This window comes from Schistocerca cancellata, chromosome 3, assembly GCF_023864275.1.
Source record: "Schistocerca cancellata isolate TAMUIC-IGC-003103 chromosome 3, iqSchCanc2.1, whole genome shotgun sequence".
Classification (NCBI taxonomy): domain Eukaryota; kingdom Metazoa; phylum Arthropoda; class Insecta; order Orthoptera; family Acrididae; genus Schistocerca; species Schistocerca cancellata.
The window spans coordinates 362408468-362425239 of NC_064628.1; positions in this window are offsets into that span (position 1 = coordinate 362408468).

Consider the following 16772-nt stretch of genomic DNA (forward strand, 5'->3'; position numbering starts at 1 on the left):
ATGAAATTGTATTTTGTATGTTCTTTGTGAACTCTTCATATTTTTTCAGAACCATTGTGATACTATGAGAGCTTTGAATGATGTATTTGGTAGGAGATCATGATTTTTAAAGTATGTTTGAGGTAGATGACACTATTGAAATGATCAGAGAATATTTGTTTGGATTTGAAATTATTGCAGAAAGCTATGACGTTTTTGAGATTTGACTGAGGTGTTATGATGTTATTTTTACGACGACAATGTGTATTATGCTGTTGAGGTATATTTATGATCAATAAGCTGATGATATATGAGGAATTTGATTATGCTACATATTTATTATGATGAAATATTGAAGATGTGTTGATGAATATGTATATGTGTAATAAGGTAAGGAATAAGGAGTAGCGATTAGGGACTCTGACTTGTGAAAAAGGATGATGGAAACCAAGAATCGTACTTTAAAGAGTTATGAAATGTGTGTAAATGCGTGAATGTATGACAATGCTGACGAAAATTTTTTGGACACTACTATATTTAAAGGATTTTGTTTCTACACATTTGCAACGCAAATTCTCGACCTGTGAAATTTTGTATGAGACTGTCACTGTAGTGCAAACTGGTGTCGTAAATATTTCGGTAAGAAAGTTAAGTGACCAACTTCATGTAAGGCATCATGGTCACCCAGCTGCACAACAGTCGCCTGGAAAAAAGCCATTAGTGTGTGCCTTTCAAAGGCACAGGTGGAGAAAAAAGGAGGTCATTATCCTCGCTATTAACATTTCTTTGTAGAAAGCATCGCAAATACAGCACGCTCAAACTTGGAAACATATGATTACACTGTGGAGCATGTGATTTATGATATTTACTAAAATGCCTAATGAAATGATGAGAAACATTTTATATCTATTGTCTTTGTAGTTGAGAGATTGCTCATTTTGTTTAATATCTAGTATCTAGCTCCACTGCAGCATTGGTTAAAATAAAATTTTATAGATGTACTAATATAAATATTTTATGTCTACAGATCCACTAAATAATAACTTTATGATCTACTTAAAAAAAAGAATTACAAAAAGACATTTCCCTTCACAGGAATTGCATACAGAATTTTCTTTTCAACTACTTGGTAATTTGTCTGGTAGAATAACTTCTTGTGGTGCACCACTTTAATTACATAGACATTAAGATGTGAATATACATTTCCCTTATCTGCATTGTTGTCTTCAGTGTACTATTTTTTCTGTTTGAGCTATGTCATGTTTAGGTATAAGTTATTGCATTTGCTGCTGCTGTTTACCAGGCATAGTGCTACTAAATTTCAGTTTCTATTACTCTGTTAAGCCAGATTTACTACTGATTTATTTTTCTTGTTGTTGCAGATTTGCTCATGTTAGTGATAATGTTGCATTTGCTTTGCTAACTTTTATATATATATATATATATATATATATATATATATATATATATATATATATATATATATATATATATATATAAATTGCATTTTTTGTAATTGCTGTTTGTGTTAATTGTATTGTGCTGCTGCATTGCCTCGTCCCTTAGTTTAGCATCTGAGCTCGGTAGATTTAAGTTAGCTTAAGATGGGGTAGGCCATATAAGGGAACAAGTTGTGATGAATTGGAAGAAATGCATTGAGAAGCTATAAGAAAATGGTTTGGCCAAAACAGTATTTTTAAAAAGAGGATATGAACAAAAATGTAGGGTTTAGGGACAACAGGTTTGGGTAGGATTTTCTTGGAAATAAATGATGAGGTAAGATAATGGAAAATAAATAACGAGGTAAGAAATATGTGAACATATAAATACAGAAACCAAGCTTGGATTGGATTTTGTGGTGGAAACAAATGTTGAAATAAGACGAAAGATCTATGGAATGAAGTTTTGGGTTGGATTGCAGTACCAAATGTTACACTGAAAACAAACCCTGTCCTTTCCTCCTGTGTTATCCCACTATGTGTTTGTGTACTGTTGTGTATTTGTGTTTTTCCTGTCTGTATGTGTTTAGCTAATAAGATTTATCTTGTAGTATTTTTCTGATAATATGTTATTTACCTTGTAAAGATGCTTAGACATTATTTATTCTGTTTTGTTTTAATGCTCATGTGTGAAGTTGATGTTTCAAAAGTTATTCTGATCTTTTATGTATTTACTTATGTCATAATTCCTGTAACACTGATGTATATGTTTATTTCTATTCTTTTGTAAAGCCCATATTACTACAAATGTTATCTGTATTTTTATGTTCTTTAATGATGTATTTTGTACCTTTGTTATTGTATTCTCATGTTATAAAATTGTAATTGACACTGGTTCATTAAATTAAGTAACTTGTAAGCATTCATTTCACTGCACATATTTCTGTTGGTCATAGTATATGCACAATATGTGAAAAAAAGAGGACTGTTAGTGTTTGGACGTGTGTTAATAATTCATCAAGGGACTGATTAACAGCATTGCTGGTTCTAAGGACAATTCCAAAAACTTTGTGAGTGGTTTGTGAGTGGTTTATGGACTTGCTATATTCTCCGCAAGATGGTGATTGTGCACCTGCACAGTCGCAACAGATGGCTGCTGGCCGTCTCTACAAGGACTACAGTGGGTCTTCATCTTTGATGGCCCACCAATACCATTATTTCTACAGGGACTGCAGTGGGTCTGCACCTCTGGTGGCCCACCAATACCATACTCTCTACCAGGACTACAGTGGGTCTGCTCTGTGATGACCTACCTACCAATATTCTTCAAAACTTCGACTCACTCTGCGGTGGGTTTGCTCTGTTGTGGCCTATTACCTGTCTGCATGTCTAGAGTCAGCACTGTCTTACCGTTGGAAGGACAACACTTCTTCTTCAAGACTGCTTGGAAATCCACTACTTCCATGTGCATTTTCTTTTACTGCTCAGACTTTGAGAAAAACATTGCAATTTTACTATGATGAACGATCAGGACTGTCTTTATGGACTGTGAGAAAATTTTAGCTTTTGACCAACATTGTATCAATAAGTGTGTGCATTTCATATCTTTGTTATTGTAATTATGAAAAATTTTCTCAAATCATTATTGGCCACTGCCCAAAACAATTTGTAAAATTTACTGTGGGGAGCATGGGGGCTATGTAAGTAGGCTGTTTAGGTTTTCTTATTGGTAACGCCACGTAGTGCTCTGTACGAAAATCACTGGCTGTGCTGTGTGCAGTCTGTGGCTAGTTTGCATTGTTGTCTGCCATTGTAGTGTTGGGCAGTTGGCTGTTAACAGCGCAGTTGGAGGTGAGCCGCCAGCAGTGGTGGATGTGGGGAAGTGAGATGCTGGATTTTTGAGAGCGGATACTCTGGAGGTGTGTCCATCAGAAACAGTACATTTGTAAGAATGGATGTCATGAACTGCTATATATATTATGACTATTAAGGTAAATACATTGTTTGTTCTCTATTAAAATCTTTCAGTTGCTAACTATGCCTATCAGTAGTTAGTGCCTTTCGTAGTTTGAATATTTTATTTCGCTGGCAGTAGTGGCGCTCGCTGTATTCCAGTAGATCGAGTAACGAAGATTTTTGTGAGGTAAGTGATTTGTGAGAGGTGTAGATTAATGCTAGTGAGTGCCATTCTTTTGTAGTGATTATTGAAAGTCAGATTGCATTGCGCTAAAAATATTGTGTGTCAGTTTAAGCACAGTCATGTATAATTTTTCTAAGGAGACGTTTCAAAAGGTACGGCCAAACTTTCAGTAAACATTCCTCACACACAAATAAAGAAAATATGTTATGTGGACATGTGTCCGGAAACGCTTAATTTCCATGTAAGAGCTCATTTTAGTTTCGCCAGTATGTACTGTACTTCCTCGATTCACCGTGTAACGTCTAGTAGAAACAAAACACATTATGTAGTAACAAGAAAATTATATGTATCATATTGTGTTATTGTATAAAATTATGTATTTTTTTTATTATTTATTTTAGAGAATATCTGCGTCGGCGAGTAATGAAACCGCCACAGACGATAAATATCAAACAAAGATTAGAATAGGTAACTAGTATATAATACATGACGAACATTAATTTCTCTGTCTTCTTCTTCTTCTTCTTGGAGTTAAGCGAGTAGGATATCCTGTGACGTTGTATTGTACGCTAGCGTAGCATTCTTTTGTCAAGACTGAAAGATGTACGCCATTACGTGCGCATTTTAAAGGTGTGTAACAGTTAACGTATTTAAATGTTTGAATAGAGTTATTTAAATGAAAACTTGCATTATTAATTGTTATAGCTTGCTTGCATATTATCCCATCCTGTTGAGACATTTTTCAGTTATTTAAATATTATCTGTGGTGCCGAGCTGCGCGGCGAACGAAAGAGCCGCTGCCACGGCGCATTCAAACTACCTCAAATAGAATCTATCATACCGCAAGGAAGCGGGAAAGTAATAGGGAAATAATATTATTTCTTTTAGCTTCCGGACTTGCAGTGCAGAGTAGCAGATTTTATGATGTGTTGCAGGTTGACGCGGGCTGCTGATAATATATAGCTAACAGTACAAAAAAGATAACGTACCTTCAAAATCTTATAGGAATCTTGCTGTGCTCGGTTCTGATCTGGCAAACTTTATAGTGAAAACGTATTTTTTCAATAAGAGTCTCATGTTCTTGTGCTAGTCGTGGTATTGAATAGTGTTTTACCGAGAAACAAAATCCACTGCAAAATCTTGTTGTTGAACAATCATACGAACTGTAACATCAGTATTCATAACAAAGTAATTTACATTTTCAATAACTATAAAATAGGGAAGATATGTTGATTTTTAGAATGAGTTACAGTTACGAAAAATGTTCCTTTAATAGAAGGCCAGATACAGAACAATAAGAACTCAATATATTCTGTTTTGTTAAAAAGTAATGATGATAAAGAAATTCATAGCACAACATTACTAAAAGATATTTCGCGGCTCTTTTCATGTTGCGTTGTTACGCAAATAATAATAATAGAAAAGAGTGACACGAACGACGAGAAACTGGCGCCCAACGTGGGGCTCGAATTTGCAGTGGCCACAAAAATAAAATTTTTATGTATTTTCCTTTCAGTGTCTATTGTTATATATGTATATATGTATGTATTTAGTGATAAATGTATGTATGTGTATCATGATTAATGCACTGTATTAATGAATGCACAAACACTCGTTCATGAAAAAATGCACTACTGCAAGCGAGTCAGAGGAGACGATCCTGATAGTACTGAGAAACTGTAACGACTACGTAATCCGGGGGCAGCCGAACCCCGAGATCAGATAAACTAAAGGTAAGACTACAGTGTAGTTGTCCTGTTTGTAGAAGCTGAACTCCAGTGAAGTGATCTCATATCGCTAGTGGTGTGCGTAGTTTGATGTTAGTGTTTATGACAGGACAAAGTTAACGGTAGATAGTAATTTTTAGTGTGCAATGTAGTGTAGATAAATTAACGTATTATGTGTGCAAGCGGCAAAACTGTTAGATCTTGTGTTAGAGTAGGCAATTTAGGAATATGGTTAAATTGCGTAGTCAACGTCCGAGCAATATGGATACTGAGGAACAGCAATTAGTTAGTGCAGGAAATGTAGAAACGGGTACCTTAAGCAGTACAAGTACTCTCTTTGAGGATATGCCATGCGAAAATGTGGGGGCAGGGGCACAGGAAGTGGTACCACAGCCCACTAGTGCTCAAGGAGATGTAGATAAAGAAATTGCACCAACCCCAGAAAAGCAGGAACCAGAGAGTGGTAATCTGCCTGGGGGGTATTCACTTCAGGCGATATTAGAGCGCGTGCTGGATTACCAGGCAAAATTTGCGCAACAGCAAGCCGAGCGAGATCGCCAGCAAGCTGAGCGAGATCGCAAGTTAGCAGAAAATTTACTTGCCCAGCAAGCTGAGCGGGATCGCCAGCAAGCTGAGCGAGACCAGCAACTTGTGCAATCGTTAGAAATGATGAAAAAGGATATTGCCGATATGAAACAGAATTATGAGTCGATACCTAAAGCCGTGCAGGAGTTGACGGTACAGGTCAACAACCTGCAAGTAGCAAATACCAACAGGGTAGACGAGATAGGTGTCTTAGCCAACCGAGTAGAAAAGCTAGAAATAGATTCCACACAGCTTGTAGAGCAGAAGTGGAACGAACAAGCGACTAAAATTGAAACCAAATTCAACTCATGGCTAGAAGCGAAGGAGAGTGACATCGACAAAAATATTAATTCTAAGGTACAAGCAGCCATGGTAGACAGAGATTCCGAATCGTTCAGTACCGCAGTAAATAGTCAGGTACAGAATGACGTGCAAACCATCAAACAACTACTCAGTGAGGATATTCCGCAGTGGCAAGTGAATATTAGTAAACGGATATCCGACTTGGAAAAGGGTTTAGCACAAAGCAGAAAACATCTAGAATATGAAACTATGTCGCCAACAGCCAATGTTTTTGGCAACGCACAAACTTATACGCGACACAGCAATGGTGAAGCTGTAGGCGATAATGCGAAGAGCTGTAGCTTCAGTTCGGAGCACACAGCCTATGTCCCAGGAGCAAACCCATATAGTCCAAAAATATTAGTTGAAGAAAGTTTAATCAAATATAGGCAGTTTCAAACGTTTACTACTGAACGGAAGTCAGTACACCCAGTAGTATTCATAAAAAGCTTTAAAAATATCTTGCCTAGTGTGTGGAACGAAGCACAGAAAATTCAATACGTAATGTCATACATTCAGGGTGATGCAGCGTTGTGGGCTACGGAAGTAGCAGACAGCTGCATGACGTATGAACAGTTCGAAAGGGCGTTTTTGTCGAAATATTGGTCGCCTTGTATACAAGAGCGGCTAAGAAAAGAAGTATACAATCCGGAACCGTACTCACCACGTCTTGGGAATTTGAGACAGTATTTTGAAAAGTATATAAACAAAACGCGCTACTGGGACGAGCCTGTATCACCAAGAGACATAATAAGACTCCTAAAATCACATTTACCCATTCATATCAAAGAGAAATTAATACACGTACCAGAGAGCGACATGGAACACTTCCTGTCTGTTCTAGATTCAATAGACTTAATCCAGGAGGACGCAAAAGCAGCGTGTGATCACTCGCGGCATAATGGATCAGGGTGTAAACAGGACAGAAATAATAGTGCACAAAACCACAACCATGGAAATGGTGGGCGTGGTAACAAGCGGCAAGAGCATTCGCAAAATGGTAATAATGGTAGAAGTCAGAACGGGTATGGGCAACCAACTTATAACAAAAAGCGTCGATTTGACGACCGGTACGATGCCGGAATGCCAGGGACCAACCGCTGGAAAAATGTGCGAGGTCAGTGGCATAGCAATTATAGTGACAGTAATCGCAATTGGAATCAGAATCAGCGAACAAGCCCAGAGCGACAGGGTAATGACCGGTACGACAACAACAGACCGCCACCGCAAAACGCGCCTATTGCGCAGTCGTGGCGGCCTACAAATCAAAACGTACACATAGTAGAGGTTGCGGACAATAGCCGTCCAAGTACCTCACAAGCAAGCAATCCAACAAACTAGAATCGGCCTCGATATGCTCTCCATCGCTGGCCGAGGGGTGGAGTGAGAGCAACACGAATGACAATAATATACCTGGAATATGTATGCTGCGATACAACGACGGTATCAGTATGGATAAAGATCTACTGACCGAACCGCACGAATGTAAGAAAGATAACAACGAAAATGTGCAAGCCATAATAGAAGCGAAAATCAAGGATGTTGCAGTGAATATAATCATCGACACAGGTGCCTCAGCAAGTGTAATGAGTATAGAGTTGTTTAAAGCGCTGGGGAAGGGACGTAGCATACCGACTTTCCCGGTTAATAATTGCAAGGTGTCTGGAGCCATAAGCGCACAGAGCCAATTAGTTAAGTACCAGGTGCAGGTGGAGATTTGTAAGGAGGGCGAAGCCATAGTGAGCTCGTTCCTCATTGTTAAAGGGTTAAAGGTGGCCTGCATTGTGGGAGTAGATTTTCTCCGTGAGAGGGACGCAGTGATCGACCTTTCCTTGGGGAAACTGAGCATAGTTAATAAAGGTAGGAGGATTGAGTTGTCTATGATGAAATCGAAGGAGATACTTGTGCCATGTTGTAATCGAATGAATATCAAATGTAGGAACCCCTGGGTACTACATCTCGATGATTTTTCACATGTAGCAGACCTATATTACCCGAATTTAGAGGATCGAAATTTTGAAACAAATGTTGAGGCATTTCAAACCAAAGTACAGGAATCTGAAGGTTTAAGCAATATACAAAAGCAACAGTTGACGCAGCTGCTATCGGCATATACCATGGTATTTACCGACCGACCAGGAATAGTCAAAGGGTACCACTATCAAATAGAGGTGATGCCCCACAAAACATACTGTCGCGCAACTTACTCCATCCCTTGGTCGAGGAGGGAAGTAGTGGCGAAAGAGATTCGGAAGATGCTAGAGTGGGATATCATTGAGCCCTCTTTCTCCCCATACAGTAGTCCTCTTGTAGCAGTGGCGAAAGCCAACGGAAAAATCAGGCTAGTGTTAGATGCGAGGGATATCAATAAAATTATTATACCTGTCAGGACTCGTCCAGAAAATTTAGACGAGCAGATACAAAAATTTCATGGAGTGCAGTACTTGACCTCGGTCGATCTTAAAAGTTCGTACTGGCAAATCCCACTTACACCGGAATCAAGGAAGTACACAGCCTTCATATTCGGAGGGCGAAGTTACCAATTCAAGGTACTTCCCTTCGGATTGAATGTGAGTGCTGGAGTATTTATTACTGCTCTAGACACGGTACTGGGTCCAGACTTGTTAGAAAAAATCACAGTATATGTTGATGATCTTGTAATCGCTACTGCTACTTGGGACGAACATATGGAATTGCTGCATAGAGTATTAGAGAGATTTAAGCAAGCAGGTGTGACAGCAAATTTAGAAAAGTCAAAATTCGGACGAAATAAAATTAAATTTTTAGGCCATCTTATCACGCTGCGTGGTATCAGCCCAGACAACAAAAAACTAGATGCGATCAGAGAATTTCCGAGCCCCCGAACTAAGAGACAATTGAAAGCGTTCATTGGACTTACGTCTTTTTTCAGAAGGTACGTACCTAATCAGTTGTTAAATGACATGTCATTGCTAAATCTACTACGAAAAAATGTGCAGTGGGTTTGGACTGACAAATGTCAACAAGCTTTCGAAGCGATTAAAACCGCCCTGCTGAATGCAAATATTTTGCAGCACCCAGATCTGTCAAAAGATTTTTGTCTTGCGACGGATTCGTGTTCCTATGGCTTGGGAGCGTGCCTGTTCCAGTGGGAGGAAGGCAACGACCCGGCAACAATAAAGATTATCGGCTTTGCCAGTAGGACTTTAACTAGCTGCGAGAGAGCCTACTCGGCAACCGAACTGGAAGCGCTTGCAGTAGTCTGGGCTGTAAAAAAGTTTAATTACTATCTACATGGGAAGGAGATTAGAGTGTATAGTGACCACCAGGCGTTAAGTTTTTTGATGTCATGCAAGCTATTCCATACCCAACTGAGAAGATGGATGCTTACCTTACAAGAATACCGAATAAAGATTATGTACATAAAAGGACAAGATAACATAATAGCGGATGCTCTGTCGCGGCTGCCGGTAGGATTACCGGAGTTAGCAGAAATGCTAAAACAATCTGCCGAGTATAAAGTGCTTTTAGTACGTGACAATACTTACAGGAAGGATTTTTTATATATATGTAAAAATTTGTTTGAATTACAGAGATCAGATCCGATGTGGAAAAAAATCATTAACAATATTGAAAAGGGTGCTAACAATAGAGATGAGCAAGGTTTTAAGATTGTGAACAATATTTTGTATCATAAACTTAGCACGAAAGAAGACTGCTGGGCAGTATGCATACCTAACCAGTCGGTAAAAGTTATAATATGGCACACGCACTTGTCATGGGGCCATGCAGGGATCGGGAAGTGTGTAGAAATCATAGCGAGATACTGCTACTTTCCCCGAATGAAACATCAAATTCAGGCAACAGTTAGGACTTGCGTTATATGTCAGAAAGCAAAACACTATAATAGGTCCACCAAATTTGAACTTCATCCCATAGTTCCACTCCCGCCACTTCAATTACTATCTTTGGATGTAGCAGGTCCCTATCCCATGGCCAGAGGAGGTATGAAATATATACTGGCCATGTACGATATTTTTTCCAAATACTTGGCAATTTATTGTATAAAATCAGCTACTGCCAAAACCATAGTCAGACGGATCAACCAAGAATACTTGCCTCAAGTGGGGAAACCCGAAGCCATAACGACTGATAATGCCTCTTATTTCACAGGTCGCACTTGGAAAAATTACCTACGGGAACAAAGTATACAGCATATTCTGGTATCCCGGTTCCATCCAAAAGCAAGTTTAGTCGAAAGAACATTCAGAGAATTGAATAAGTTCCTTAGAATTTACATAGGGAACCGACACACAAAATGGCCTGAGTTGGTACCTAAATTCGTAGAAATACACAATTTAACACCCCACTCAAGTACGGGATACCCACTGGTAGAGATATTGAAAGGGGTTAATGAGACACAAAATGAATGGCTCACGCCTTTACCGAGCCTACCAGCCAGGGCAGAAACAAGGGAGAAAAAGATAAAAAAGATATGGAACAAACTAACCAGCTGTGCTGCAAAGAGAAAAAAGAAGTACAATCGAGGTATAACTAACAAACAGAAATATAATGTAGGGGACATGGTACTTATTCGTAACCACCCTAAATCCTCAGCCACCTTAAAGCAAAATAGTAAGTGGCAATTGTCATATTCAGGGCCCTTTGAAGTAACAAACGTGCCACACGAATGTAGCTATTTGTTAGCACATCCCCATACAGGGAAGATAAAAGGATTGTATCCACGTAAAGAAGTAAAGTTATTTATTCAGTGACATGTCACATATAAGTAGTAATAGTTATAAGAAGATTTCAATTGTGTTTTAGAGTATAAGTATGTTAGTTTTAAGAACAAATTTGTATGTAATTAAACTTGGAGGAAGTGGAATCAGTAAAGTGAGCAATAGCATACAAAGGGAAGACTTTGTTTACAGACAATTAGAGTCATTAAAATACTATATGCTCATCAAGCAACGAACAATCTTCTTGTTGATAAAGTGAGGGTTAATTTCTTGAATCATTTTCCATGTGTAGTATGTAAGTACAATTAATGATGCAATCTCATATAGTAAAGTAATAGATGTAATGGTATTAGAATTAAGGAACCCTGAGAGAGAGAGTCTCTATTAGCCAAAAATTGACTTTGTAATATGAAACAATTATGTGATGTAACGTTTGTTGCCAGTAGTGATCTGAGAACGACACTGGAGCAGAAGCCAATCAAAAACAAACCCGTTCCGCGTAAACTCCGCTTTGTATGTATCGATGCTTCAATTGAAGCCTGTGTACTTGATACACACCCTTGAATATTAATTACGCGATACGCGAATCAAGTTAATCAATGCGGAACCTACACTGTAGTCATGTAGGAAAGATCATTAAAAATAATGCTCGTACTAAATGAAGTATTTATTGAGCAATATGCCCAAGTCAAGCTGTCATGCACATGGTAAAATCTGTCTGCTAGATGGGTGATAACCAGGCACGCTACACTAAAAAAGGGAAAGGAAAGCTATGTACCAAAAATCACACACCTTTAAAAAATTACAAAAAGGCCATATACGCCTAGTAATAGCATTAAAAGTGTGTAGTGACACAGTAAAAACAATGGACGCAATGTAGACGAGAGTGATTATGCTAAGAACAGTTAAGATTCATTAAAAAGAAACTGTGTGCATAAACAATTGAGGAAAGGACGGAATATTGTGTGTAGTAGGGACAGAAAATGACTGTTGTAACTGCACCAATATATACGTCGATATAAGTCAAGTGTTGAGTGACAGACTGTCATAGTGCAGTGCTCAACGAACAAGAGGCAGTGTATAAAAACAATAGTTATTGATCCGTTCGGAGTCGATTCAAACAAACATCGCTCGACAGAGACATTTAGTATGTGTGAACCGAAACATTCTCGCGTGTTGAGAGACGCTCTGGCAGTGTATCAACCGTGAGAACAAGTGAAAGTGTGTAGTACAATGTGCGTGTGACGAGCCCTGAATACCAGTGTCACAATGCCACAAGAAACCTGTTATCACGCCAAAACATCCTGAGCATACCAGTGAAGCGACGGCTTACTGAACAATAAACGCTTTTAAACAAGTTGCATTTTCTTCCACAGCTAGTAATCTGTGTCCTTAAAGACAGTACACCGTTGTGGAATATTTGTTTCATGCGCTACGACGGGGAGCCATGCGGAGAAGCAGAGACGAGTGCCGTGCCGCCAGCCAGCCGGTCGCGGTAAACCACTGCAACACGCCGACATTGGCGAATGGTTCGGCGCGGTTCGCGACTGCGTGGGCGCCACGTCAGCACGACGTCGCTGTTACTGAGAGTCGGTCGTCGACCCCAGCGGTCGTCGGCACACGGCGTTCCAGACGACGCTACTCAACAATTGCTTCGCGCAGCACGCTCCGTACATTGTTGTCATTCAAATGAACTATCAACTATGTGGTTAATGTACTAATATGAAAATGGTTTATTGGACACGAAATGACGTGACAAACATTTTTTTCTTTAGTTACTGGGTGCAGACTCAAAATATTCATTGGTTCAGTGATATATATACACTCCTGGAAATGGAAAAAAGAACACACTGACACCGGTGTGTCAGACCCACCATACTTGCTCCGGACACTGCGAGAGGGCTGTACAAGCAATGATCACACGCACGGCACAGCGGACACACCAGGAACCGCGGTGTTGGCCGTCGAATGGCGCTAGCTGCGCAGCATTTGTGCACCGCCGCCGTCAGTGTCAGCCAGTTTGCCGTGGCATACGGAGCTCCATCGCAGTCTTTAACACTGGTAGCATGCCGCGACAGCTTGGACGTGAACCGTATGTGCAGTTGACGGACTTTGAGCGAGGGCGTATAGTGGGCATGCGGGAGGCCGGGTGGACGTACCGCCGAATTGCTCAACACGTGGGGCGTGAGGTCTCCACAGTACATCGATGTTGTCGCCAGTGGTCGGCGGAAGGTGCACGTGCCCGTCGACCTGGGACCGGACCGCAGCGACGCACGGATGCACGCCAAGACCCTAGGATCCTACGCAGTGCCGTAGGGGACCGCACCGCCACTTCCCAGCAAATTAGGGACACTGTTGCTCCTGGGGTATCGGCGAGGACCATTCGCAACCGTCTCCATGAAGCTGGGCTACGGTCCCGCACACCGTTAGGCCGTCTTCCGCTCACGCCCCAACATCGTGCAGCCCGCCTCCAGTGGTGTCGCGACAGGCGTGAATGGAGGGACGAATGGAGACGTGTCGTCTTCAGCGGTGAGAGTCGCTTCTGCCTTGGTGCCAATGATGGTCGTATGCGTGTTTGGCGCCGTGCAGGTGAGCGCCACAATCAGGACTGCATACGACCGAGGCACACAGGGCCAACACCCGGCATCATGGTGTGGGGAGCGATCTCCTACACTGGCCGTACACCACTGGTGATCGTCGAGGGCACACTGAATAGTGCACGGTACATCCAAACCGTCATCGAACCCATCGTTCTACCATTCCTAGACCGGCAAGGGAACTTGCTGTTCCAACAGGACAATGCACGTCCGCATGTATCCCGTGCCACCCAACGTGCTCTAGAAGGTGTAAGTCAACTACCCTGGCCAGCAAGATCTCCGGATCTGTCCCCCATTGAGCATGTTTGGGACTGGATGAAGCGTCGTCTCACGCGGTCTGCACGTCCAGCACGAACGCTGGTCCAACTGAGGCGCCAGGTGGAAATGGCATGGCAAGCCATTCCACAGGACTACATCCAGCATCTCTACGATCGTCTCCATGGGAGAATAGCAGCCTGCATTGCTGCGAAAGGTGGATATACACTGTACTAGTGCCGACATTGTGCATGCTCTGTTGCCTGTGTCTATGTGCCTGTGGTTCTGTCAGTGTGATCATGTGATGTATCTGACCCCAGGAATGTGTCAATAAAGTTTCCCCTTCCTGGGACAATGAATTCACGGTGTTCTTATTTCAATTTCCAGGAGTGTATATAATATGTTTTCGTCATGTGAATGAAGTAAACTCGCACGAATGCCAGAACATTATAGAACAATTGTCGTGAATAAGTGCAGAGACAATCCATTACATTACTGTAAAACTGTTCAATGATTGACTTTCATTGCAACACAGAACACAAATGTGAAAAAGGGTAAAAGGTACATTTGTAACAAAGAGACAAAAAGTTTAACATTTTGTCATAAATAGCCTTTGTTAGCTGTGAACATTGGATAAAGTCTGAACTTTTTTGTGATGAACAATCAAACTGTGTGTAAGACAAACCAGGCGAGATGACCATGGCTCCGGCGCAGTTTTCCCAGGTTTTCTGACCGCACGTAGCCCGAATGGGGGAGCCAGATAACTGTAATGACCTTGGGACTAGGTTTACGGTCACCTCGCAAAGTGTAAGAAAACTATAAAGAGTGTAATTAAAACTATAGTGCAAAAGAACTAAGAAGTGAACAGTGAATGTTCCAATCAAGGTGGCAGACCATAACAAAACAGACGTTAGTGGCAGCATAGTGCCGAACATTCTTAACGTTAGTCAATTGCTGCCAGGGGGCATTGTAACGTCTAGTAGAAAAAAAACACATTATGTAGTAACGAGAAAATTTTATGTATCATATTGTGTTATTGTATAAAATTATGTATTTTTTTATTATTTATTTTAGAGAATATCTGCGTCGGCGAGTAATGAAACCGCCACAGACGATAAATATCAAACAAAGATTAGAATAGGTAACTAGTATATAATACATGACGAACATTAATTTCTCTGTCTTCTTCTTCTTCTTCTTGGAGTTAAGCGAGTAGGATATCCTGTGGCGTTGTATTGTATGCTAGCGTAGCATTCTTTTGTCAAGACTGAAAGATGTACGCCATTACGTGCGCATTTTAAAGGTGTGTAACAGTTAACGTATTTAAATGTTTGAATAGATTTATTTAAATGAAAACTAGCATTATTAATTGTTATAGCTTGCTTGCATATTATCCCATCCTGTTGAGACATTTTTCAGTTATTTAAATATTATCTGTGGTGCCGAGCTGCGCGGCGAACGAAAGAGCCGCTGCCGCGGCGCATTCAAACTACCTCAAATAGAATCTATCATACCGCAAGGAAGCGGGAAAGTAATAGGGAAATAATATTATTTCTTTTAGCTTCCGGACTTGCAGTGCAGAGCAGCAGATTTTATGATGTGTTGCAGGTTGACGCGGGCTGCTGATAATATATAGCTAACAGTACAAAAAAGATAACGTACCTTCAAAATCTAATAGGAATCTTGCTGTGCTCGATTCTGATCTGGCAAACTTTATAGTGAAAACGTATTTTTTCAATAAGAGTCTCATGTTCTTGTGCTAGTCGTGGTATTGAATAGTGTTTTACCGAGAAACAAAATCCACTGCAAAATCTTGTTGTTGAACAATCATACGAACTGTAACATCAGTATTCATAACAATATAATTTACATTTTCAATAACTATAAAATAGGGAAGGTATGTTGATTTTTAGAATGAGTTACACTTACGAAAAATGTTCCTTTAATAGAAGGCCAGATACAGAACAATAAGAACTCAATATATTATCTTTTGTTAAATGGTTCAAATGGCTCTGAGCACTATGAGACTTAACATCTGAGGTCATCAGTCCCCTAGAACTTAGAACTACTTAAACCTAACTAACCTAAGGACATCACACACATCCATGCCCGAGGCAGGATTCGAACCTGCGACCTTAGCGGTCGCGCGGTTCCAGACTGAAGCGCCTTTAACCGCGTGGCCACACTGGCCGGCAATTTTGTTAAAAAGTAATGATGATAAAGAAATTCATAGCACAGCATTACTAAAAGTATGTACTGTACTTCCTCGATTCACCGCCAGCTGTCCCAATTGAAGGAAGGTAACGTTGACTTTACAAGTATGACACAACATGTGGTTCATGCACGATGGAGCTCCTGCACATTTCAGTCGAAGTGTTCGTACGCTTCTCAACAACAGATTCGGCGACGCATGGATTGGTAGAGGCGGACCAATTCCATGGCCTCCACGCTCTCCTGACCTCAACCCTCTTGACTTTCATTTATGGGGCATTTGAAAGCTCTTGTCTACGCAACCCCGGTACCAAATGTAGAGACTCTTCGTGTTCGTATTGTGGACGGCTGTGATACAATACGCCATTCTCCTGGGCTGCATCAGCGCATCAGAAATTCCATGCGACGGAGGGTGGATGCATGTATCCTCGCTAACGGAGAACATTTTGAACAGTTCCTGTAACAAAGTGTTTGAAGTCACGCTGGTACGTTCTGTTGCTGTGTGTTTCCATTCCATGATTTATGTGATTTGAAGAGAAGTAATAAAATGAGCTCTGACGTGGAAAGTAAGCGTTTCCGGACACATGCCCACATAACATATTTTCTTTCTTTGTGTGTGAGGAATATTTCCTGAAAGTTTGGCCGTACCTTTTTGTAACACCCTGTATATACTGAAGAGGAAAAGAAACTGGTACACCTACCTAATATCGTGCAGGGCCCCAGCGAGCACGCCGAAGTGCCGCAGCACGACGTGGCATGGACCTGACTAATGTCTG